This window comes from Sander lucioperca, chromosome 3 (assembly GCF_008315115.2).
Source record: "Sander lucioperca isolate FBNREF2018 chromosome 3, SLUC_FBN_1.2, whole genome shotgun sequence".
In the NCBI taxonomy this organism is placed as follows: Eukaryota; Metazoa; Chordata; class Actinopteri; order Perciformes; family Percidae; genus Sander; species Sander lucioperca.
This window is the reverse complement of record NC_050175.1, coordinates 3,897,093-3,923,593: the sequence shown is the minus strand read 5'-3', so window position 1 is coordinate 3,923,593 and position 26,501 is coordinate 3,897,093. Positions and strand designations below refer to the sequence as shown.

The following is a 26,501-nucleotide window of genomic DNA, read 5'->3' as shown; positions in this document are numbered from 1 at the left end:
TATGCAACGTTGAGTTTAAACGTGTTAAACTTTTATTACTTGTTGTTAGTATTGTTCATTGCTTTATGGTTGAGTTAAAATAAGAACTAGTGTTAAATATTGTTATCTGTACCGCTATTGAGGCTTAGCTTTTAAGGCTTTGCTAACTGGGACCAAGGGGGTGAGCGAGCATCCGCAAAGCATACCTCCTATGGAGACATTTTGATGCTAACAAGCCCTCACCTGCCGTTAGCATTCCATTGACTGCCATTCATTTTGGTGTCACTTTGACAGCGAATAACTTTACATCTGAAGCGTTTAAAGACTCTATCTGTCCACTGTTTATTTCTAAAGAAACATGACAATGTATAAAAGGCTCCATTACCTTGTATCTCATGTTATGGCTCCGTAGCAGCCATTTTTGTAAAAATAGGCTAACAATTGTGTTAGGTTGTAGGCTTGGACCCAAGTGCAGGAGGCGAGGAGTAAGCAGCAGTTTGAATAAACACGTGACAGATTGTGTCATAACTACGCGACTTTCTGTCACATAGTAGACAAATTACTGTATAGTCAGGAGAAGCTTGCAGGCAGTTTCAACTTACATTAGCTGTTTAAGTTTAATTACTAATGTTAACTAGCATTTTAGTTAGCAATAATTAGCCTGTGCCTATATTATCTCCTTACATATACCTACGCTCTCCGTCTCTGCAAGATTTGGAATTATTGAGATTTCTCTTGGCACAGCTACAAGAAGACTTACAACTTTCAAACAGGTTGCTCACGTCACATCTACGTCATCAAGCTCAGTTTGAGGCTGCGCAGTAACGCTCAGCCATCACCGGAAAAGTGCTTCTAATAGACTTCACTCAATTCAGTCTCCATGGAAGTCTACAGCATCGCTTTGTCCATTCATTTTACTGTCTATGACTGGGACGGAACATAGCATCCTGTAGGGGTTTTTCACAATAAAAGCATCCAGCCGGTTAGTCTATTGGAGGCTTTGGCATTTATCCATAGATAACAGAAAGTGTTGTCTACATTAGCGGTAACTTAAAGAGCCCCTATTACACTCCTTTTCGGCATCTTATTTGTACTCTTGGGGTCTAATACAATAGGTTTACATGCTTTGATATTTAAAAAACATATTATGTTTCGCATACTGCCATTGCTGCAGCTCCTCTGCCTGAAACACTCATAGACTGTATAATATTAAAGTGCCCATATTATGAAAAAATCACTTTTTCTGGGATTTGGGGTGTTCTTTTGTGTCTCTGGTGCTTCCACACACATACAAACTTTGAAAAAAATCCATCCATGCTGTTTAGAGTGAGATACGGTTTTTGAATGTGTCCTGCCTTCAGTCTCTGGGTGAGCTGTTCAAAATTGGCACGGCTTTCTACGTCACAAGCCGAAACAAGCAGGCTAACCGCAACCATTAGCTCGTAGCGTTAGCATGCTAACGCTAATGCTAGCATGCTAACGCTAGCATGCTACCTCGTTCTCAATAGCAAAGCACTGCTACAACACACACAAGTTCACCATAATCTACAAAAGAACTACTTCCATGTGCGCCCTCATTTAGAAGTCTCCCAGCTAATCCTGCCTTGTAACTGACCGAAGTTGTAGAAACAGCCTTTCTTTTACTGTCTATGGAGCTAGCTAGCTGACATGATCTACATCTGAGCTACTGCGCATGTGCAAGTGCAATCAAAGATAGTACAGAAGAAGAAGAAGAAAAGAGGTCTCACTCTGTAGCTAAAACAGAGACCAGGTGAAAAGAGGATCTGCAGCAGTGAGAGAGAGCGGTGCAGTACAACAGAAAATATGGTGTTTTTTGAAAATTAAACCATGTAAACCTATTCTGGTACAACCTTAAAATACAATTATGAACCTGAAAATGAGCATAATATGGCTGCTTTAATGGCCCGAGCATGTGTGACGTCACCCATTGGTTTGTGGAGATCTGCTATGAGTTGTTGAGTTTGCCGTTACGGTTGCAGCCATCCTGGTTGCGGATGTGACGATTTTAGATGAGAGGGAGGAGTGAAGGAGGAGCCCTTACACTCTACGTTACATTACACACTTTCACTGGCAATCACATCATAGCCACGCCCTAAAACACCACCTGCTTTATCGTCGATTTTAAAATCAACGAGACCATAATTCAAAAAATGAACATCATTCTGTGTTGCAGAAGACTTAAAGGGATACTTCACCGATTTAGTATTGAGCTTTGTATCAGTAGAAACACAGTAGTATTTTTGAATGACCGTGCTTCCCTCCCTCATGTCCCCCTGAGACGAGAGATCTCTGTATTGTGGGTCTGGAAAAAAAAATGATGATTTTTGATGATGATCGGAAGATTTTTTTGACCAGAGGCAATGGACTACAGCCAGTAGTAGGAGCTACTTCCGCATGTTTTCAACCCACCCATAGGGGGTTGGACTGTCATCTTTCTCCGAAGATTCCCGAACCAAAACGAAACAGTAGTCTCTCTCTCAGCAGCAAACTTTTAAAACAATTATGTGCATTCAAACTATCGCACATGTGTACCACCGGGATACATTGGTACAGATCGGAGATATGCATATGCAGGACACTTTATTACAGACGGAATACTCAACACACTACACTACTGCTTCGCCTGCTATGGAGACCAGCGTTGTTGCTCGATGCCTCTGGCCGGTAAAGGGACATCATCAGCAGGGAACGCGGAGCGAGTGCCAGTGGAAAGCTAACGCTAGCCGGCCACCTGTTCCATCAATCCTGCTTGCAAGTGTCCGCTCATTAGACAACAAACTGGACTACATCCAACTTCAACGAAACTCCCAACGCGAGTTCAGAGACTGCTGTGTTTTTGTTGTGATAATATGGCTGAACAACAGTGTACCGGACTACCCAGAGTGATAGAGAAAGATGGCTCTGGGACTTTCCAGCTACCAGGCTGGCTGCTCTGTTGCCGGGTAAGACTAGTGGACGAGGGCTGTGTTAACACGGACTGGTGCTTGTATCCAACCAACTGCTAACTGCTGGTGGAGTTTGTGACTGTTAAATGCCGACCATTCTATATTCCACGCAAATTTACGGCTGTGTTTATACTCAGTGTTTACAGCCCACCAAGAGCTAATGCTAGTACCTATGTGTTAGCTGAACTTTACGGAGCCTATAAATGTGTGTGCACTAAATGTAGCCTGTTTCGTATGTCGTTTTTATATAATGTCGTTTTTATATATTTTAATTGTGTAACCACTTGAGCCACAGTGAAACGTTGTTTCGTGTATATGGCTGAAATGACAATAAAGCACATTGAGTTTCACTGTCTGTCTGTCTGTAAACGGTAGGCGTGGCGTGGGAGTAAGCCACCAATTTCTACTGCATAAGTGACCCAATTTAAAGATATATTCATCTTTCCAACGGTGAAATATCCCTTTAAAACTAGCGATTGATACCATAAACTTATTATGAAAATGTTTACTGAGGTAATAAATCAAGTGAGAAGTGGGTCACTTTCTCATAGACTTCTACAGAAACCGACCTCCTTTTGCAACCACACGTGTCGCCCCCTGCTGGAATTCATATAGAATGCAGGTTTTAAGGCACTTCCGTATTTGCAGCACTTCGCCGAACCCAATGCTTTGTCCATTAATATTATACAGTCTATGGAAACAGTCTGCTCTGATTGGTCAGCTGGCCCACTCTGTTGTGATTGGTCAACCAAATTCAAACAAGCCACTGGACCTATGGGCCGGACATATTAAAAATTGGGCTGACTTTCTCAATCAGTAACATCACTAATTGAGGAATTTCAAACAGGAATGTGGCAAGGCATTTTTAGGCATTTGAGAAAAAGTGCTATCTGAGGGAGAGAAAGCTCCATTTGGAGTGAAATGTGTTTTTTAACTTTATAAATCTATTACATACACAAAAACTATATAACAAACTAAAAGACTGATGGAGAATTGTCTGAAAATCCGATATAATGAGCGTTTGAATGCTGTGTCAGTGTTAAAGCACGATACATATAATTGCAGCAATTTAATTCATTTTCTCTGTTTACATTATTCAAGAGATATACCGTATAGCCATATTGTTATTACTCCTGACTATTATATATTATAATTATCATAAGATTATAATATTTTGGTAATATTTATGTTACTGCTAATGGAGGATAGATGTATACATGTTTTCCTTTATTCAGTTGTATTTTGTTGTTTTCTCTCTTTATTGAAAACCACACATGCAGAAGAATTAAGCACCTCTCAGCTCTTTATTTCTTGCTCTGGAAGATTTGGCTCTGGAAGTGGTGTTCTGGTTGACACACCTGGGTGAACCTAGTGATAAACACAGAACTAGCGCCTAGACTGAGCAACTACCCATTATCTCTACTACAGTTATTGTCCCTGTAGCAGCTCTCAAGTCTCTAGGAGTATGTCCTCTTGGCAGCTCTGATGGACTTTTGGAGCCCACATCGGGCATACTTATACTTCATAGTGTTCCCTGACTTTAAAGCTGTACACTGGCTCCTGATCCTAATGCGTATGTCTGCACTGAACGAGGGCTTCTGATTAGGGAACACATGAATAATCCAGAAGGGGACACAGATGGAGGTGCACCAGCTGCTTATAGTATTTGTGCATTCATGGATATCACTAGTGGCCTCTTTGAATATGTCCATGTTTGTGGCCTGTAAGCAGCCCAATTTCTAATGTTGCTGTAACAGTGGTCCAAGGTGTTGGAATTAAACAAAGAGTTTTGGGATGCTTTTTCAGAGATTGCAGTGATTAAAGTCCCCTAAAATAATAAAACCAGTGTCTGGATATTTGTTCTCATGCCTGGAGATCATGCACCGCATTTCTCTCAGTATGTAAAAAGGTCTACACTTCACCGTGATATACTCCACATTTTCCGAACATAACAGTGATATTACCACTCCAGACAGTTTAACAAGAACAGCTGTTCCTCCCCATTGAGTCTTGCTGCATTCTGTAGCATTTCGATTGACTCTGACGAGCGTGTTGCCTGCAGGTGTTGCAGGTGTTGTGGCCTCGTCGGGGGTCCTGTCACAGAGCCATGTTTCACAGAAACCCAGCACGGAGACATCCTGAATGTACCTCTGTGTAGCCAGCCGGCTGTGAAGGTCTTCCACTTAATTTTCAAGCGACTGTGCGTTGGCGAGGAGTATGACCGGGAGGGTTAGCTTGCCCGTGCTAACCAGGTGACAGATTCTTTGTTGGGCTCCCCGCCTGCCGCTGCTGTGGCCTGGTTTGATGTTCCTTTGACTCATCTCACCTGCTGTATCAGTGTTGCCCGATCATACACTACATGAGCCCTGGCATAAATATCATGCTCGGGACTATTGGAAATTAGCATTTCCCAGAGTCTTAAATAAAGGTTTGATGATATGTCTGTGTGTGTATGTGTGTGTTTGTGTGTGTGTGTGTGTGTGTGAGTGTGTGTGTCTCCTCGGCTGCAGTCTCTTCCAGTAAGGCCTGAGCTCTCTGCCAAAGACTTTATACACTCAAAAAATTGAATCAGGGGGGTTGTGCACTTTAAATAGTTGTTTAATGTTCAGTTTACTTAAAATACATGTCTTTCTTAGGTTAAAATGTTATTTTTAAGTAAAGTCCATGTAATTGTGTAATTGTTACCTGTAAAAAATATTAATGTGTTGATAAATCCCAAAACATTTAATTAAAGTGAATTAGGATTACAATACTTGTTACATCCTGAAGATGGCAGTATAAAACACCAGCTGCCATTTAAACCAAAAAAGGAGAAGAAGACTGAGATGCGTCAGACTGCGCATGCGTATAGCTATAACATGTTCGCTAGCAGACTTAGCTAGCTAGCTAGCTAGCTAACTTTAGCTGTATGACCCAGGTCGGTTTGCTGTTTATCCAGCAGGGCGCTGCTTAGCTATATCTAACGTGTGTTGTAGTGTTTCTAAACTTGAATTTAGTGCTGGTGGCCCAATGTAATTAGCTCAGATAAGTGGTTAGCTCCGGTCAGCTCGAGTGGAGCAGAGGGAGAGGGTGAACAACCAGAAAAATGATGTTCGGGGTCGCTTCCACAGTGGTGTGGCCGCGGCGCTTTCGCGGTTTATTAGAACAGGTATTAGAGCAGGCCGGTCCGTGTACTTCGTGGCCAACGGATTTTCGTTTTGAAAGGAAAAAAACAAAAACGAAAAACGGCCAGTTTCCCAATTACCATTAGTAAATAGGAAAACAAAAAACGGAAAACAACCCATTATTCGTTTTTTGTTTTGATATTAAAAATCGGAAAACGAAAAACAATCTCGTTATCCGATTGTCTTTGATGTATTTGTAGATGGAACTCGGAAATTAAAATGTGTGTATAAATCGTATTCCTTTTTCCGTACCGCCTGTAAAATCCGTTCTGTGCACTGCCTGATCAGTTCTACGCTTCCGCGAACACCGGCAAACTTCACAGCTCTATGCACGCATTGGCGTAAGGATGTTTGGACATTCCTGGTTACCGGAAGAAAACATTAGACAGTGACAGTAGACCGTTATGATGGCAGAGATGAAGTTTACAAGGTGTTTGCTGGAGTTGCCTAAAGTATATGTTAATGATATACGGAGCGTCGTCTGGCCATCCAGTACAACACCATGTAGCAAATTAAATAAAGACTTCAAATTTTACGTTTCGTCATTTCTTTGCAACTTTGAAGGTAATTTGCTAACGCTAGCTAGCCTGAGCTAGAAGCCTTGCTTTGGTGTTTTAAGTCATGACTCCGTCCTGCTTCAGGTTAACCATGTTTTAAATAAAGTTTAAGCATGTGTATACCTCTCACTTCATGTGTTTGTACTTTTATGAAAGTATCAGGTAAAAACAGGGCTACAAATGAGACCTCTGTGAGAGACCAGCTAACTCCTAGCAAACTATTATGTAGCTCAATGCTGGACATTTCACCCCTAATTCCGGTCACTTTACTGTATTTGTATTTGTTTAGTATTTGGTTTAGAAGCCTTTATTGGTGATTTTTACGGTACAAAGTCCTGCTACATACGTAAATAGCTAGCTATATGCTCCGCTATGTCGCGTTAGCATGCAGCTACAATAGTTAGCTATGAGTATGCTAACGTTAGATTGTAGTGGAACGAAGCAGCACTTTCTAACGTCAAAAATCACAGATAAAGGCTTCTAAACCAAACACTACACAATCGGACATGTTTCAGCAGGAATGTGACCCGGAATTGGGGAGGATTTAACAACATTGCCAGCTAAGATGACCGTTAGCATGTAGCTACTATAGTGTTTACTGCCGTTAGCATGTAGCTACTATAGTGGTATACAGCAGTGGTGGCTGGGAGAGCTGTCATCCCATCTTCAAAAGGACACTTATGTACGTTTACACTTCATCGCATTAATAATAGACAGTCTATGGTTATTAGTCAAGACGAAGTATTAGGTAAAAACATTAACGTAAACAACACAACAACAATGTCGCTACACTGTTTTGGATCAGTGACAAGTTTCGAATGTTTGTAGCTATGACTATTGTATAATAAAGATTTAATAAAAAAAGATTTAATAAAAAAGTTGTAATGTTTGGTCGTAAAGTGTTGACACATGTTACTTATATACAGTCTATTTTTACAAATCGCACAGGGACTACGTAATTATCCGCATGCACAGAACGGATCTTACAGGCGGTACTGGCCAATAAATGCTATTGAAGGGCGGATCTTGGCGTGGTGGAAGTAACTTCCGGGTCACGAAAAAAATACCAATGCAAAATTAAGGAATACGACTTATACACACGTATTTTAATTTCCGAGTTCCATCTACAAATACATCAAAGAAAATCGGATAACGAGATTGTTTTTCGTTTTCCGTTTTTTAATATCAAAACAAAAAACGAATAATGGGTTGTTTTCCGTTTTTTGTTTTCCTATTTACTAATGGTAATTGGGAAACAGGCCGTTTTTCGTTTTTGTTTTTTTCCTTTCAAAACGAAAATCCGTTGGCCACGAAGTACACGGACCCAGGCCACAACACCGTTACGCCTCTGAGCCTGAAGTGAATGTTGTGGCTGTGTCATGCTCGCTGCGCGCCAAACTTTCTGCATTTAGCTAATACAGATAAACAATAGAAAAGGTGCCCATTTGTGGAGTTGACCCATCCACTTATTTGTGGTGAATTTGGAAGTTTACTTTGCACATTTATTTAGAGTATAAAATATATAGCCCCCCCAGCCAAATCATTAATTATTTTTTCATTATTTTTTTAATTGGATTGAGTGTGTGAAAGTCATGCTAAAGAATGATGTAAAAGCAGGCTTTAAGGACATTTTTGTCATATTGTAGCTCAGCAACACTATGTAACTACAGCTCGCGCTACCCTCCACTTCGGTCCCCCTACAGGTTGTCTCATTGGAACTACAGCTCGCGCTACCCTCCACTTCGGTCCCCCTACAGGTTGTCTCATTGGAACTACAGCTCGCGCTACCCTCCACTTCGGTCCCCCTACAGGTTGTCTCATTGGAACTATAGTTAATAGTGTTGCTTTAAGAACCATGTAAAATGTGCCCCAATAATTGATCTGTTAACATCTTTATACATTTATTTGTCTCTTTTAGTAATCATTATGTTGCAACATTTCAGATCCTGAACAATTGCTTCGTTGATGATTTGTGCTCCTGTCTGGATAAGACCTACTCATAAAAGGTAAGATCATAACTAGCTACCTAATTACTGCAAAATCGGGTTTTGCATATTTTTAGGAACATTTATTAGATGACAGCTTCATTATCTTGTTCTGAATAGATTTTTTTTATTTTAAGGTATAGAGCTCTCTTAAATGCAAGTAATGCATTTCAGTAGTTGATGGCTTGTGTTAATATGTTGAATTTCAGATCCTGGCTGGGATAGCCTTTGTCAGCTCCCTCCTTATTGATGTGTTATAGCTGGACTGCGGAGCTTGCATGTGGTACGTTATGGCAGAACATAGAAAAAACTTTTTTATGAGTTATTACTAAAATAATGAATGTTGACTGTTTTAGTAGGTACCATTAATATAATTTGTGTTTGTGGACATGTTTTCAGATGGAGGCAGAATTTGTCTTACTACTACTACTCCCCTTCTCTCAAAGTTCCTTACACAACTTGACCAACGCACTGAGCAGCTCATGAAAGTGTTGAAGAACAAAGGAGGCTCTGCAGGGAGCAAAATCAGGATCATTATGGCCCCAATGACACAGGTATGTTTTGCTGTTGGTAGAAAATATTATGGAATTATAAGTTGATGTTGACTAGTGAATCTGACTGACTAGACAGTATCTGTGAATGCACCCTTAAGAGTAGGCTATAAAGGTGGGTTTTGATAGTTGCCTGAACAGCAACTCTTGTGCTTCTTTCAAATTTTTTATTTGCAGCCACCTCTGAATATAAACACAGATCAGTCACTGTAGCTGTGTTTAGGGATCAAATGTATTGAAATTTGGAATGAGAAAAAGTTTGCTTCTCAACATACAGCACTGATTACACAAACAATTGAGGCCGGTTTTCGGGTTTATCTATTAGTGAGTGTTGTGAGAAGGTAAGGGACAAAAACTTCAGTTTTCGTACGTGAAAGAGATTTAAAACAAACAAGATTCTTTACTGTTTTTTTCTTTCCCTTCCCTGTTAAATGTGGACATCTACAAAGTGGTGGTAACCTTGTTTGAGATGTCATCCAATTAACATGTTTATAGAAATGTGGGTTTGTGTAAGCATTATTGTTTTAAACTTGTACATCTAGAGTTTTTTTCGGACATTAACAGTAAGGTGATAATTTTACTTCCAGTTAATTAGTGAGGTTGTAGTGGGTGTTGGCGGTGTACAGTTTTAATGTACAAATGTTTTAGTATTGTCTACCTACATGAGAATATTAGGAACACAATGTAAACAAAAACAATGAAGATGAAAATATCTAAGTATAGTTAAAGAGAATCTATAGCAGAGCTGTTGGATTGCATTAGATTGCCCTACCTAATAAAGTGCTTAGTCAGTGTTTATTAAATGTAAATGATAAAAATGATCTCTAGTTTGTTACAGTCACCCAGCATTACTTCATCTTATTTATACACATACTGTTGGGTGATGCTATTAAAATTATTATATACAAGTAATCTGAATTGCATAGGTAAAACATTTTCTAATATAATTGTTTTTCTCCTTGCTCTTTCTCCTCTGTAAAGGAAGCCGATGCTACAGCTGTTGAGAGGGAGCTTGAGAAGTCACCTTTGGTATCTACAGCATCAATGTTAAGGGAGGTGATACCACCACTCCTCCAGCCGTTGTTGGAATTGTGATTGAGGGTGTTGAAGTTCTGCACGACTTGGGAGACTTTGCCTCTGCATGTGCCCTCAGTTATCCTAACAGACTGAAAGCCTTCTTTGAAGTACTTCAAAAGCTCTTCCTTCAAATGGATGCTTGCAGACTTTCAACCAAGGTACAGCTGCTCAAGAACTAACTGTACGAATGAGACAATCACTTATGTGGATGCTGAATGTTCCATAGAACAGGAGAAATATTTTGGGCCGAAACTGAATAAAATTATTACCTGTTTGAAAATAGAGCAGAGAAACTTCACTTGAGGAAAACAACCAATTGTTTTGCAAACTTTTGAAAAACTTTTACCATACATGAAAAGTGGTAGTTGAGTGGCACTACTAGAGAAGTGATGTAGAATTGAGAGACCATGCTGCGCAAAAACGGTTGATATATAACTATGGATATTTTGTGGATGTTTTAACACTAAGCTGCATCAAAAACAACTGCAAGGAAGTTCAATCATCAGACCATCTTTCATATACCCGTTAAAGAAATACTACTTTAACAGAGTGGATGTTTGTTAAAGTGTTAACATCTAAAATAAAGTTTCCAGTGGAAAGGCTGTTAGATGGAGAGACTATTATTTTTTTGTAAACAAATTTGAAAATTGTAAAAAGTATTAATTATTTATTAAACCGTAAAAAGTATGTTATTTATTAAAAAGTGTGAATTATTTATTAATTTGCTATCAATCAATTGATTTGCAGCTGTAATTCCATGTTACAAATGTGTACATGCATTTAAATGTTACTTTATTGTATACAATGTTACAAATGTGTACAGAATTGCACCAAAATGTTACTGAATCACTGCTGTGTTGGTGAATAAAGGAAATAAGAAAACTATGTTGGGTGTACCAAATTCATTTGTGTGGAACCTGTTGACAAACTTAAATTATGTCAAAGTAAATAGTAAAACTTATAGTAGATGAAAACCTAATGTTTTCATTAACTGACTTAATTTGGTTAAGCTTAAATATCTCTTGTTGATCAGAAGTAAAACATTGTAATTAGCTGAATTTACAATCATTGTGTTACTGTAACATAAGTTAGTTAAATTAAATGACCTTAATATTTTTGCTTTTAACTAACCGAATAAAAATACGTGGAACCTGTTGACATAATAAATTTAATTAAAGTCAATGATTCAATTTTTTCAGTGTAGGGACTCTGAACTGAGACAATGCAGCTGACCTTTCATAGCTAGTCACAAGCAAGATTTACAATTTGAAATCCAAGACGGAAAGTGTAATTCAAAATGAAAACTAAAGGTGAGGGACCACTTTTGAATTTGGATGCATTTTCTGATCAGTTTTGAGACATTATTTTGCTTTGTAAATGAAAAAAAAAAATCCTCAGAAACAAGCAGTTTATATTGAGAGTGAACGTTCACTCTTAACCTGCAAAACCGTAGTTTTCACTCCACAAAAAGTTGACTTCATCTGCTAAAGAAGACCATTAGATGTGATTAAAAACTCATTCATGTGAGTCTCATGTACAAGTTGTAGGAGCTGATGGGATTACATTTCATTGGAATTATACCTCGTACCATTTTATGTGGCATATAAATGTAATTGATTGATTGATTGATTGAACTCCATAAAAGGAAATTAAGTGGGTCTTAAGTTGTTGTTTTTTCCGTCAAATATTTTTAAATCCTTTTTATACTAGCTATCCCAAACATCCTGAACAATTTCAACTATAAATGTTGATATTTCTCCAGATTTTAACTTCTAATTCACATATGCATGTTTTCTTCTCAAATTTTTGGCTGGATCCAGAGGCCAGCCCTATAAAAGAGGTAAGTCTGTCCCTCAGTGATGAAGCTGCACCATTGGTCGGCGTACGTGATGGCGTCATTTGAGCTGGAGCTTGCCCATTGGCTGTTGCTGTTTCAAAATGAATCAGGCGCACAGCCAACAGGGCTTAAAGGAGGGAGTTAAAACTCAAATAAAAATAGATCAATTAAACTACTCAAAAAACAAAAAGTAGGCCTACACATTATAAACGTAGCACAAAAAGTAAGGAAATTTGTGTTTGGTAGATTATTTTTCTGTGGCAACAATGCTTTTTGACAATAAATCTTATACCATTGGAAAGCCTGTTTAGTTCCCTTTCAAATGGTGCCCCATTTTGTAAGGAACATGCATTTGTGGGATGAGCAGTACCGCTGAGTATGTGGGTTGCGCCCATGAAAAATTTGCCAAATCTTCTCTGCCAATGCCAAACAGCTTATTCTGCCATTGACTCGTTTGGTAGATTGAATGATTGAAGTTTGAAGAAACAAGACATATTGGCAATTGAACAATTTATCCATTTCACAAACAGGAGCCTCAGTAGCGTGTGGAAGAACCATACACAGCCACAACAGCCTGGCACCTCCTCCTCATGCTGGTCACGAAAGGGAACTAAACAGGCTTTCCAACGTTATAAGATTTATTGCCAAAAAGCATTGTTACCACAGAGAAATAATCTACCAAACACAAATTTTCTTACTTTTTGTGCTCAGTTTAGATCAATTAAACTACTCAAAAAACAAAAAGAAGTAGGCCTACACATTATGAAGAAAGGAGAAATCATCTTAAAAAACAGAACCATCTGAAAGAAGAGCAAAGAAACAATGCCAGTGGGACTTGAGTTTCACTATTATATTCTGGCAGAGATATTGACATTGGTGCACCGAAGAGAGCATAGAGTAAAGTTGTGAGTGATCTAGCTAGCTACATTTGGCATTAGCTGGTAACTTAAGGGAAAGTTAGCAGCTATAAACAACATTGGCTCTATCCGTTTGCTACTTCCTGTTTGGTGCTGGAGGGATGGCACCTAATGGTTATTGATAACTTCACCAGCAAGACTTAAAACTTAGGATAATATCAAACGTGTTTGATTTTGTCGGAACGTCAAGACGGGAAAAAGACGCGCGCCCCAACTCTAGCAAGACTCATGATTTCATTCCGATATTATAAATTAGTCTGCGACAGTGGAATGGCTTGAATAGTCATTTGGTGTAAGGTCGGCGTAAGACGGAAAGCCTTGACATAAAAGTTTACAAACATTATAAAGCCACCGCACTGAATTCTACAGCAGCCTTATTAGAAGTGACAATATTTGAGCGGATGAAGCTGCATGCTTGATACAATTTACAATACAATTTCCACCGCCTGCAAGGTACTGCTCTGGAATGGTTCAGATCTTACTTGTCTGACTGATTTCTGTCAGCCTTGGTGACTCTTCATCCTCCTCAGCGCCTCTCCCTTGTGGAGTTCCTCAGGGTTCTATCTCAGGCCAATCCTCTTTTTCCTTTACATGCTCCCCTTAGGGTCCATCCTCAGAAAGTATGGCATCTTATTCCTCTATTACGCTGACACAAATCTACCTGCCTTTGAAACGAAAAGATGCTAACTCTTTAAAGCCACTACTGAAATGTCTCGAGGACATTAAAGCATGAATGGCATTCCATGTTTTAAGCTTTAATAAAAGCAAAACTAAAGTCCTGATATTTGAACCAGGTGGTGCCTGTGATACCAACCATATGGACCTGTGTTCCCTGGAACCATATATGAGGTCTACTGTGAAAAAGTGGATAGCGATTTTAAATTGGACATGCAGATAAGGATCCCCAAAAGAGCATTTACTTAACTATAATATTTATTTATTTTAGGTAATAGCATAGTAGTAGTAATCGCAGTAGCATAGAATAGTCAAAGGTATTTTATAAGCCTAAAAGCCTAAAAGCCTTTTTAGAAAACTACCAGAATACAGTTCACCTGAATACAGAATACAGAAAGCAGGGGAACTGAATGTTTTCTGTATTCTGGTAATTTTTTATACCTATTTGTACCTTTTTCTGCATCAATTTATGCTGGAAATGTGTTTATGTCATATATATACTACTTTCAACTATGTGTTGTGCTGTAGATCAACTTGTCCCATTTAATGTTATCTCTGCTGAGTCAACACACATGTTGGCAGGATTTACTCTTCCCTCCTCTTTTGCATCTTTTGTTGGGGATGAAACCTCTTTAAATGTGCATGTGGCACTTACTCGTGAATGATAGGCTACATGATGATTCATTTTAATTAATTTATAAACCCCTGGACTTTGATAGCTCATGTGTTTCAGCAAAGTTTCTGCTCACGTTCAAAACTTTGTGCAAAAATATTTCAAGAAAAAAATCCACCTGCCCCATAGTGTGCTGTTCATTATGTTACTGCTTTGCTGATATATCTCATTCAGAACGGTCTGACAGACACAGAGAGCCCCGTTTGGGTCTCTGGTCTCTGAATGGGACGACATTTAGGGAGCATGCACACAGCTGAGCGCATCCATTATAATTAACTGACTGCGGAAGCCGCACTGCTGTTCTCTTTTTTTTTTTTTTACAGAAAAAGTAGACACAAAGCAACGTGTGGGCCTTCCTCAGAGCTCTGTATGTTTGAGCCTGAACCATAGACTGTAAACCTCACGGGAACTTCAAACATGACGTACCAATATTAATGTGCACCTAAACTTTGTACTACCTACATTTAAAATTACATGCAGGGAAGAAAAATGACCTCACGACCAATGGAGGTTCTTGAACAGAGGGAGACACCTGATTAGAGCCACATTAGGTGCCTCCCTGTCATTGCTGCAGCCCCGTCGGTGCAGACTCTCACTCCGGATTTCCACTGGATGCGGAACGTCTGCGGACCGGCTCCGCTGCGGAAAGGCTGCGTGCTCCGCCATCCGTCAATACCCACTAGGTCCGGATTTGTTGCGGCATGGCTGCGGCCATGACTGACAGCTGTAGTCAATCATGACCCACAAGATCTCGACCTAGCTGATCTCTGCACCACAGTGAATCTAATCTAATAAGAGCCTATACATAATACCAATGCAAATGCAATCTTTTATTCTATATTTGGAACATATAGACAGTATATTGTCATCCAAATGCGTTGTGCCTCGTGTGCATGCACATGTTGCCCTTTCTTTTTAAAATGAGACCTTACCCGACAAAATATCTGGGCGTCCCTGCCCACCAACCCAAATTCTTCCACTTTCAAAGATTCACATGAGTCAAAAGCACACCACTTGTCAGGTTTTCTGGCTCTGGGGGACTGCAGTAACACAGACTGCACTAACTGGAAAGGGTGGAGGTAGGAGTCAAAATGAAAGTGAATAACATGTAAAAATGACTTAAGTCAGGATTTGTCATCAGACAAATGTCTGGTTTCCTGGTTTGGGCTCACTAATGTCAATGACTCTCAGTTGTTGGAGCTTACAGAGACACAATGAATGCTTTTGAAGGTGCAGTGGGGTAGACAGTAAGAGAAAAAGAGCTTCAAAGCATGTGAATTTGGGTTTCACTGAGAAGTTAAATTCCATGATTTACAACAGGTCACAGCTAAAAAAAGTTCTATCTTCCACTCTAGAAATAACTTTTGGGTCAGTCTGATTTCTAGTTAGGCTGAAAACCATCAACTGCAATGAATGAAAAACATGTTTTATAATCGCTTTGCTATATTCAAATGGAAAAAAAGGAAAATGTCTTCATATTCCCTGACCTCACAGAATAACTGTTTACATTCCCTGACTTTTCTCTGTGTTGAACACAACCTCGCAAAATTCAAAGACATTCCTTGACCAGTGAGAAGCCTGTTTAACGATATGGGGGGCAGAGAGGAGAGAAGAAAGGGAAGTCAGAGCCCTCTTTTGACAGTAAAGGAGGGAAAGAATTAAAAAAGACAAGGAGGAGGAGGATTAAGGCTCTGGTGCCGGCCAGCCCCGCAGAGGTCATTCTTCCCTGCTATGGTCACATTAGAGACCACAAGACCCCCTAACCCGTGTGAATGGATCCAGTTCAAGAGCAGACACCCTTTCCAAATAGAGCACTCATGCACGCACGCACACACACGCACACGCACACACACACACACACACACACACACACACACACACACACATTATGCCCCCAGTGTCCAGTCATCACTTTCATGTGCTGACATGGGATGTTGGGCGGTCTTAAGAGACCTTTGAGCTAACTGAGGTAATAGGCTCCCTAGCTGAATAAACTTGTTCCATTCACAACGCTGTGGCTCCAGAGGATGCTAGGAGGGTAGAGGGGGGAGGTAAGGAGGCCGTCTTGAGAGCCTGGCCAATCCATACACACTCAAAACTTAACTTTCATACTACACTGGCCCCTTTTTCAATGAAGTTACAAGTACTTAAAGTCAATTAGCTACAGTTTACACTATAGTTTTTTCTTCTATTGCTGCATCTGAGATTGTGAGCCACCATGTTTTAAGCAGATCCAACTATTTGGGTGGTGGGGGAAATCTCAGAGACAGAAATCTCAAAACCCGGACATATGAAACCAAAATGAGAGAAAAGCCCTATTTGCATGGGATCAGTATTACCTGGTGACCTGTAGTAATTTTGTAATAATTGTTGTCTGTGATCTTAATCCCGTGCGAATCGGCCATGTCTGTAATTTGTCATGTAAAAAATTCCCCCGCAAATGACCTACCATATTTTGCAAAACACCAAGGTCTTGTGATAATATTAGTCCCGTGCGAATCGACATGTCTGTAATTTGGCGGGGGTCGTATGGGATAGCGGGGGGCTGCGGACGCCACCTTTAATGGCCAACCTAGTCTGGACTACTGCCTGACCGGAGACCTCCGTCCCTGAGGCAACGTGCTCCCCGCGGCTTCGTCCGAGGGCTGACGGTGATGCTGTGTAGGTGACGCCGTGGCGGGGATGATAGGGTTTGTGCCTCTGGTGACCTCTACCGGGCCTGGCCCAAAAAGATACCGAAACCCGACCCAAGTGCGGTACGGCAGCCTCGCCCTGGCCATCCTCCACGTGCCTCTGGGTAGCCAACTCTCGGGGTACAGATATGTCAGTAAATTCAAGTAAAAGCTGGCTTTGCTTATCTCGTGCGAATGCGCCACTCAAAACTCTGATGTGGGGGGGGGGTCATTTCTAAATCACACGATGTCCCTAGATGATACTTATCCCGTATGAATAGGGCTAATGACAGATAATACAGGTGAACTCAGCCTTCAAATAGACCAGGAGAAGTACTAAAGGAGGAATAAAGTTTACCTCTGTGTGAAAAGCACCATGAATCCATCTCATCCTCCGTCACCTGGACTCCTCAGGAACCCGCTAGTTAAAAAACAACAACGCATTTAGTCTTTGCAAACAGAAATAATGTAGTTAGAAGGGCTTTTTTGGATGTTTTGTGATTGATTTTTGTGAGTAGTGTAAAAGGTCCCTTATTGTAAAAAGTGAGATTTCCATGACTTTTTTTTATTATAAACCAGGCTGAGGTGCTATATAAATACTATGAAAGTATCAAAACGCTTAATCCACAGAGAACTGCGCACAGCCCGTATTCAGAAACTGTGCCTTGAAGCGAGCCAGGACTTCCGTCTGGTTGTGATGTCACAACTATACTATATAAAGGTAGAAAATGTTCCCTTACAGTTATTCCCCGGCTGCAGTGACGCTGAGAGTGCATATGCAGAAGACCCGGAAACACTGACCAATCAGAGAGGACTGGGCTTTTTCAGGAGGGGGGCTTGAGGGTCAATACAGGTAGACAGTATGAGAAAAATAATGTTTTTTTATATATTTTTTTTTAACATTAAAGCAATTAAACATGTTCTAGTAGAATCCAAAAATACAACCTTTGTAGGTTTGAACCTGAAAAAGAGCATATTTCCCCTTTAAAGATTCAAAGTGTTTTTCAGAAAAGCCTTGTTATTGACACTGTGGCTGTTCAGGATCCCTATTAGTTGTGCCTTTAAGCACAACTAAGCACTAGTCTTCCTGGGGTCCACATTACAGTTTTTTCAGTAACTTTGGTACATTTCTTTAATCATCCGTAACATTTGCTAATCTGTGCATTTCTCGAAAGAATTTGTACAAACAGCACAACACATTGGATTACCTGCAAAAGCCTGTAACTTCGCTAAGCTCTAAACCAGTGGTTCCCACCCTGGGGTCCGGGGGGGGGGGGCGGCAAAGATCACAGGGGGGGCGCAAGTCTTTATCTGGTTTGAGGTTGAGGTAAAAAAAAAATATTTGCACATGTTAAACAAATTATGATAAATATATAATGTATACAAAAGTCTGTATAAAAACTATGTATTTTTGTTCTCGCTTAAACTTGTAGGCAGGCTACTTAGTAGGCCAAACCTCCGGGACCTCTTAACCTGGGATCCTGCTCTCATTAGGTCAGCTGCTAGCTGCTAGCTGCTAGCTGCTATTATCCTCGTTTTTCCTGCCGCCACAGCATCACTATTTTATGAACGAAACATGGCGGTGAAACGTAAAAGTGCTGATAACTCCTCTGTATCAAAAAAGAAAGTAAGGGAAAGTTACCTCAACTTCGGTTTCGGAGGGGGGGCTCAGCCTTTCTTAGACACAAGTAGGGGGGGCGCCAAGGAAAAAAGGTTGGGAACCACTGCTCTAAACTAAGCTCAAAATCCTTAGTTTATCTCTCAAAAGTAAATATTTCTATCAATGAACATGTCAGTGCCATCAGAATGACAAGTCCTTGTGTCGTGTACAAACAAGATGGTCAAAATGCTTAGCTATGTTGGCAATGCAACATTGCATTCTGTAAGTATTTTCTGATAGAAAATATGGCTAAGGTTTTGTTGACAATTTACAGTAAAATGCACATTGCTGCACTTTTTTTCTTCATGGCATACTGTATATCAAATTCAACAGCACAAAGTTACACATTACTGTATGTGGGAGATTGATTGCATGGCATTGGACAGGATCCACATTTACACCTTTACTGTTTGTACTGTAATTGATTGACAGACCATGTCATTGCAATACAGAAAAAAAAGACAAGACTGTTTTACAGCACTGCATAGCACAAAGGAAAAATACAAAATTATAATTGTAAACATAGGAAACACCCCTTAGGCAGAACTCTACATGTAGCACGGTATGGGGAATTACAGTACAGTCTTTCTACTGTATACTCTTTCACTACACAGTCTTCTTACTGTAATCATCTTCTTATGATGATGATGATGATGTTCATTTCCTTGTTGTTCTTCCATTGTCGGAAATTTTACTGTAACACTGTGTTGTGCTCTGTCTATATAGGCTTGCCAATTGAAGGTTCATGAGATGCATCTCTGAGCTATTTCAGAGAATTGATTGATCTAATGCTTCACACATTCTCCTCCATTAGTGAAAGTCAAGATTCACCTGACAGCAATTTATTAATTCAGGACACATATATAAAAAAAGTCTAGTAGAAATGTCAAAGCTATTCTTGACAGATTATGACAACTGGTTCAACCATTTTTCATGTAATGAATTATGCAATTAACTAATGCCTATTTGTTTTGGGAGGTAAGACTATTCAACAGGGAACCAGTATAAAGTATTTTGATCAACATGCCATAAGCATCTACTTCCAGGATTGTTCTGGTGCCGCAGGAAATTCCGCCGGATGCATGTCTTTTCGCCAATGTCCATCACCTTCCTCTTTCTTTGTGTTGGCGTTCTAAACTCCGGTGGATTTATGAGGACTATGGTTAACTGCTCCTCAGATCTCTGCAGGGTAAATCCAGACAGCTAGCTAGACTATCTGTCCAATCTGAGTTTTCTGTCGCACGACTAAAACAACTTTTGAACGTACACATGTTCCACTAAAACAAGTTCCTTCCCGAGGCTATATTGCAGCGGCTCCATGCAGAGCTTAGCGCTGCCCAAGATGATTGTGATTGTTCAGCCCAGTCTCATGGCAGTTTGTGAAATGGTGACGTTATTTAATCTATTGATTCGTGTACAGGGACACTTTTTTCTGTGTTTTATCGTGTTGGTGAGCATGAATTTTAAACTAATGTATTTGAATGGGAAGCATATTACATGATAACAGCACGATTATGGTAGCGATTAGTATTGAAAAGCCCAAGATCCGCGTAAGGAGGTAGGTTGGGGTGGTGGATGGGTCAAAAAACACAGGGATCGCATCCCGCGTATTCTTTTCCTAACCACAACCTTTCCCCGTCTTTCTTTTCCTAACCACAACCGTCCCGTTGTTGTAACGCGTCCCGTTGTTGTCGGCGTTGTTGTCGGCGTTACTGTCGGCGTTACTGTCGCCGGTGTTTAATTTCCCTGTTAGTTTCCCTGACACTGGTGCCATGGCAGTTCATGAAATAGTAACGTTCCAATTTCGTGGTGACCAGCACGATATAAAGTAGAAAATTGTTTCCCTGTACACGAATCAATAGATCAAAATAACGTCACCATTTCACGAACTGCTGTGAGACCGGGTTGGATTGGTTTAAAGAAATGCCAATAAATCACCAGATCACCAATGCTAAGCTAAGCTTCATCTCTTCTCTGGGCTGGGTCTGGCCACAATACTTCGTCCACATCACAAGATATATTTATTCTTGCCAAACATTGCCTAGAGAAGCAGCATGCGGGCATAGGGTTGGCGATGGGATTTAGAAACGGTCAATATGGGGGTAGGTACAAAAATACTTCGTCCACAACACAAGATGTATTTCCTCTTGAAGTCCTCATCCACATAAATAAATTCATAGCGAATTACATGGGCATCCATCTCCAATACTCTCTGTAACGGACAAAAGAATACACAGATCAGTAAATATGGTATGTGTCTGAAGTACTGGAAGTAGTGTTGCATACATATCTCCACAAAGTCACGTTGCAGATTCTAACTGTCAGAGTTTCTCTTAAATGGCACCTTGTAAAATTGTTTCATCGTCACTTGGTGCCGTTGGAGGATGCATTGTATGGTCGACAGGCTTACAGCATATTGTTGAATATTGAATATGGTGTCATTATTCAAGATATGCTCTCTTAAAAAATCTTTATTATGCTCATCTTTTTCACTGCCACATCCATGTTTGCTGCATTGTCTATAGTGATGGCTACAACTTTGTTTTATTTCAAATTCATCCAGAATGTCTCCTATTTCCTTATGTTCACCTTCATGGAACCTTCTTTCACATAGTGGACTGTAACGGTCAAATAGTGGTCTTGAGCCACACTGGTCCACCCAAAAAAACTCCCTTTATATCGATAGCTTGCTCACCTCCACCATGGGGCCTCCACTGTCGAAAAAGCAAAATAGCAAACCTTTAACAATAAACCCTGTGACTGCTCTGTGGCACTGATCTCGTCTTTCCTTGGACATTTTCCCTCTTGCTGCCAGTGTGAAGGGATTGACACTTTCTGGTATTCTCTTCCTATTCCTAACATCAGGGTGGACCGGTGCAGAGGCTAATGTGAAGGGGGAAATAGACAGAGCTAACGCTACAGCAACCGACTAGCAGCACAAGCTAACATACATAGAGTGGTAGTCAACGTTATGGGGATGCATAAGTAGTGAAATTACACTTATCTGTCAAGTATTTCTAAAATGTGTAACCTTAACGTTACGTTGGAAAAACAAAGATGTTGTCTGGTCAAAGAATAACGTTATAGCTCCTAGGTAATGTTACATCGCAACGCAGAGTTGCATCCACACATTGAAACCACTTGCGTTAGCGTAAACAATTACTTTAACTTCTGTTCGCGAAAAAAGGTTATCTTTTTTACCAGCTACAATCCCCGAAATGCCATATGATGTTGAAGGGGGCGGGTTTGACTGCGAGGAGGTGAAAAGCTCCTCTGGTTCCATCTTTTTACAGTTGAAAACCGTGCAACTTTCTGCCTTAAAATTGATCCCGTGCATGGTCAAGTGCTTCATTAAATTGGTGGTATTGCCGCCTTTGGTTACAATACTCTTAGCGCATATGTTGCACTTTGCTGACTCGGCATCCACTTTTATAAAGTGTAGCCACACTTTAGACCTCTTTGGCATTGTAAAACTATGCGGTAGAACACATGAGGAAAAAACAACTACACTTGTGTTGTGTGACTGCGAATATCTTCAGAAATCCTCCCTGTCACATGGTGGTGGACAGCCAATCGCCGGCGACTTTAGGTCCTTACATGCAAGTATGCTACAGGCTCACACAGACGCAGCCGCTTCGGCTTTTGGAACCGAAATTTGGCACTGAAAGATAAATCATTTTTCGATACTCATAGTATCTGAGTTTTTCGTTCGGTACCATAAATGTATCGACATTCGGCGCCCAGCCCTAGTCACTGTGTGACCTGGTGAATAAGTGTAGCATTTTGACTGGTTGTGTTTGGAAAAGGAAAGCAAGTCAATGTTAGATTTTTGTGTCTTTGGTAGAGAATTGTGTGCAGGGTTTGAAAAAAGTGTTTTATGCAATTGAAAACTAAGTAAAAGCCTATGAAATAGCTTATGGTTTAAAAAATCATATGACATGTAAAGATTTTGTGTGCAAGCAGTTGTAAAAAACTGTAACATGCTCTTATTGGCAACTGAGAAATTCGGGGAAGTTCTCAATTTTTAAAGGTGCTCTACTTGATATTCAGAACATTATTATAGCAGTAAACAAATATTTGCTATGTAGTGGAGTAATGGTGTCCTGACCAGAGAATTAAGTCACACTGTCTGTGTGTGTGTGTTGTAATCCAAGCTTCTCTGTTCTCTGTTTTGAAGGCTGGTCCAGCCACACATGCAGGTTAGTGCATGTGATTGCCCTTTGTATCGGTATCAGACAGAGGGCCGTGACAATGCGTTGGTATTTGGAAAACGATCTGTGAGAGCTGTGTGGTGGCAATCCCGGACCACTTCTTTTTAGTATTTTGAGTACAGCCCCTTTAAGTAACTTTACAATCTGTCTGCCCAAATTGGCAATAAGAAACAATTAATGCATGTAAAAAGTTACACACAGATCCATCATGTATGTTTAGTAACATGTTAAAGAAAGTTTGGCGTTGGTTGTCTGTTGTTTACAGCAGGGCTTTGCTAATGCTGAACAGAAACAGGGACCCTGTCCCTGAAACCACCCATTTCCTGGTTGTTTTCCCCGATGAGAGTTCCTGCTGGTTCCTGTATAAAAGAGCTATTTGGGACACATGCACATACAGTAAGAGTTGCGTGGCGACTAGACGTCGAGGTCTAGAGGAAGTAAAATCAGTGTGTCATCTGTTACAATAAATACAGGGGGGCTATATTCCTCCACATCCCCTGCTATTCTTCTTCAGAGGCATAAAACAGGAGGGAGGGAAGTAGGAAACAATGCTTTTCCTGTGACACCAAAGACCCTGAGCATTGTAATCATCTAGTCAGGTACTAAGGATGCATTCATGTTGCCTCTCCTCTCCTTCCTCTCCTTACTAGCACCTATCTCTAACCAAAATTTGAGGACACACATTTGTGGGGGACACAAATGTGTGTACCAAATTTCATGGCAATCCATTCATTATTGATACTAGTGCAGTGTCCGCTTCACGGCGCTTCACGGTGCTTCACAGTGTTCCACGTCCGGTGTGTTGGCGTTAGTGACTTGACGGTTATAACGGCAAGCCACTAACATTATAATGTTAAAGTATAAAGTAGATTCATATTAGAAACTATGCTGCAAATGTATCGACCTCATGGGTCATCCACTCTGTCTGGCCACAACACACCATAGACACCGCACCTAATATCCTCCCCCCCCACACGTCCATCTCCATGCAGAAAACCGACAATGGAATCATGACTCAATGGGATTTACTGTAGGAATGGAGTATGGTGGGAGGTTGGGCAACAAACTATGTTTGATTGCTCTAAATTGAAAAGGAAATTCAATTGTTAAATGTACCCCATCTAGCCTAAGTCCATTCATCTGACAACTTTTACAACAATACCACATACCTATTATGTATATAATATATATATGACAGGTTATTATGGTTGTTGGTTGCTCTATTTAGTATGTAGGGATTTACACAATGAACATGTGTATAGTTGCATTCGAGGCTAATATGATTCAATAACAAATTAACTCAAACTATTTTGATCTGCAAGGCTTACTCAATGCATTTTGTGCCAAAGCAGTTATAAATGACTATAGTCATGTGAACAACGACCTAATGTTCATATACATAGTTATATGGTTTGACAAAGTTTAATTACCATTTAACATCTGTGCCAAAGCGATTGAAAAAAACTGTAAATAGCATAAATTTGCATAAATTTGAGCTGACAGGAGAGGTCTGGATAGATCTGCGCCTTAAAAAAAAAATCCAGGTTAATGACAACAGCTGTGTGATGTTCCTTCTGTTCCTGTTAATCATTTTGACTTGTGCAATCTGCATTGCAGATCTTCGTCAGGCCTGTATGAGCGCATGTACACCGCCTGCATGTTTGTAATTCCTCAAGAGGTTTTGGCACCAGACCAAAGTTAAACAATGGCAGCAGTATTGTCTTGTGTCTGTCACACAGCTCTCTGTCCACTGTTAGAAGGCCTAGGAGGGAGTGAGAATGGCTGTGAGGTAATGATTGGCTCTAATAGAAACTGTGTCAGTGGCTTCCATTGACATTCAACTTTATAAATCTCAGAGATCTTTGTCAGGCTGCCCCATTGTTCAATAACTGTATTGTTAACCTTATGAAATACTTACTGTTGAATCACATTTTTTCCCACCTGCAAATATGACCAGGCATGTTCAGTGGAAAGCTACTGGAGGTACTGTTACCAGAAATGGAAACCCATGTTGCATCACTGTGATCACTCCTGTGTTGCCTTGGCTTAATGTTAGCTGTACTTGTTTGACAAATGCAGACTGCAGCAAGATTTCTCTAACTTCTAACTGCAGATTTATTTCAACCACAGATGGTCTTCCTCAGGTAGAGTTAAAGAAGTGAACCTGTTTGTTTGTGATGACATCAATTCTTGATTAGACCTGCCACATACACACAAAGACACAATATTCCCAGTCTGCATCGCCAAAGTGTGATTACAAAATATTACATTCATATTATACACTATTAAGTACTAAAAGAAAAATAATGTATTAGTTATCCTGCTCAGTAACTAATAGGAAAATCAAGGATGTAATTAGGTCATTAAAAATAAAAGATTTATTAGATAGGGACTGAGATTTTAATAGAGCGAAGACAGCTGGAATAGCAGGTTTATCTGAACTGCAATTACTGATTATTTAATCATCAAACATCCTAGTGGATGCAGCATCTGCAACGGGGAGTTCAAACCAGCTTGCTAGTTAACATTTTGTTAACATTACGAGTTAGCTAATGTTAGACTGTTTAATGTTAGTGATAAGGTTACAGTTACACTAGCTGATGAATCAACCCGCTCTCACTCCCAACTCGTATAATACGGACGCTTGGTCAGTGTCTCTCAGCAATAGATACGACACAAAAATCCCCCTTCAGCGTGTGAATGGAACGCACCGGGCAGAGCAGCAGCTCGACCGCGGCGCTGTAAAATGACGTAAGAGAGTTAGTATTATTAATTAAGAGTATTAAGAGAGACAAAGGTAGAGAGTAGTATGAAAAACCAAAATTATGTAAAGGTGGCAGATTGGGGTGGTGTTCTTGTTCCGCGTGTCACAGAAACGTAAATTTTTTAACCCCACCCACGATCTTTTCCTAAACCTAACCGTGCCGTTCTTGTGCCGCCCGTCAGTCAGAACGTCCCGGGCCCGGGACCGGGCGCTGTCATCGGACCAGAGGGCGGCATGGAGACCTCTTGTCCGATGTGGGAAACCATGCGGGCGGACCCGGCGACTGTGGATTAGCGTATCTTGAACACTGTGCAAGTTTAACTCGAGGACACTGCATGCAAGTTTGACAACCTAGCTTTAAAGGAATGTTTAATTCGGCTGAAAACATGATGGACACGGGCTGCTCACTTTACATAGCCTACTGCAGAAACTAAAGCTGGTTGGAACATGGTATGTGAGTTGGGGAGCTAGGCTGTGGAGAATATTTGACTGGACTGAAAGAACATGATAAACACTTATTTTATAATCTATATTTACTACTTTTACATTGTTTGTTTCCCACACAGCCTATTTCAGAGCTTAACAGCTGGTTGAAACATAATATATGAGCTTGGGAGCCGAGTTATAAGGAGCATTTGATTAAACTGCATCTTATAATCTATGTTTAATACTCCTACATGGCTGTTTTTTTTCACACAGTCTATTTCGGAACTTCATAGATGGATGGGACTTAGTTTTAAGGTTTTTTTGTGACATTGTTCATGTTTAACATAGGAAAGCACTACACCTGTGTCAGTTAACCTGTGACTTTAG

General features: G+C 40.3%; 2 long non-coding RNA genes across 3 annotated transcripts; one reads left to right on the top strand and one right to left on the bottom strand.

Moving 5' to 3' along the window:
• Positions 1-2,904: 2,904 nt before the first annotated feature.
• LOC116041296 lies at positions 2,905-8,931 on the bottom strand. Its single transcript, XR_004102897.1, has 3 exons — positions 8,918-8,931; positions 3,429-3,434; positions 2,905-2,983 (listed from the first exon to the last, which is right to left on the bottom strand). It is a non-coding gene; the product is annotated as an uncharacterized LOC116041296 (long non-coding RNA).
• On the top strand, positions 8,516-10,824 carry LOC116041261. 2 transcript variants are annotated; one of them, XR_004102882.2, is made up of 4 exons: positions 8,516-8,672; positions 8,861-8,934; positions 9,051-9,205; positions 10,210-10,824. It is a non-coding gene; the product is annotated as an uncharacterized LOC116041261 (long non-coding RNA). The 2 variants fall into 2 exon arrangements; XR_004102881.2 differs by having other exon boundaries at positions 10,184-10,824.
• The last annotated feature ends 15,677 nt before the right edge of the window (positions 10,825-26,501 follow it).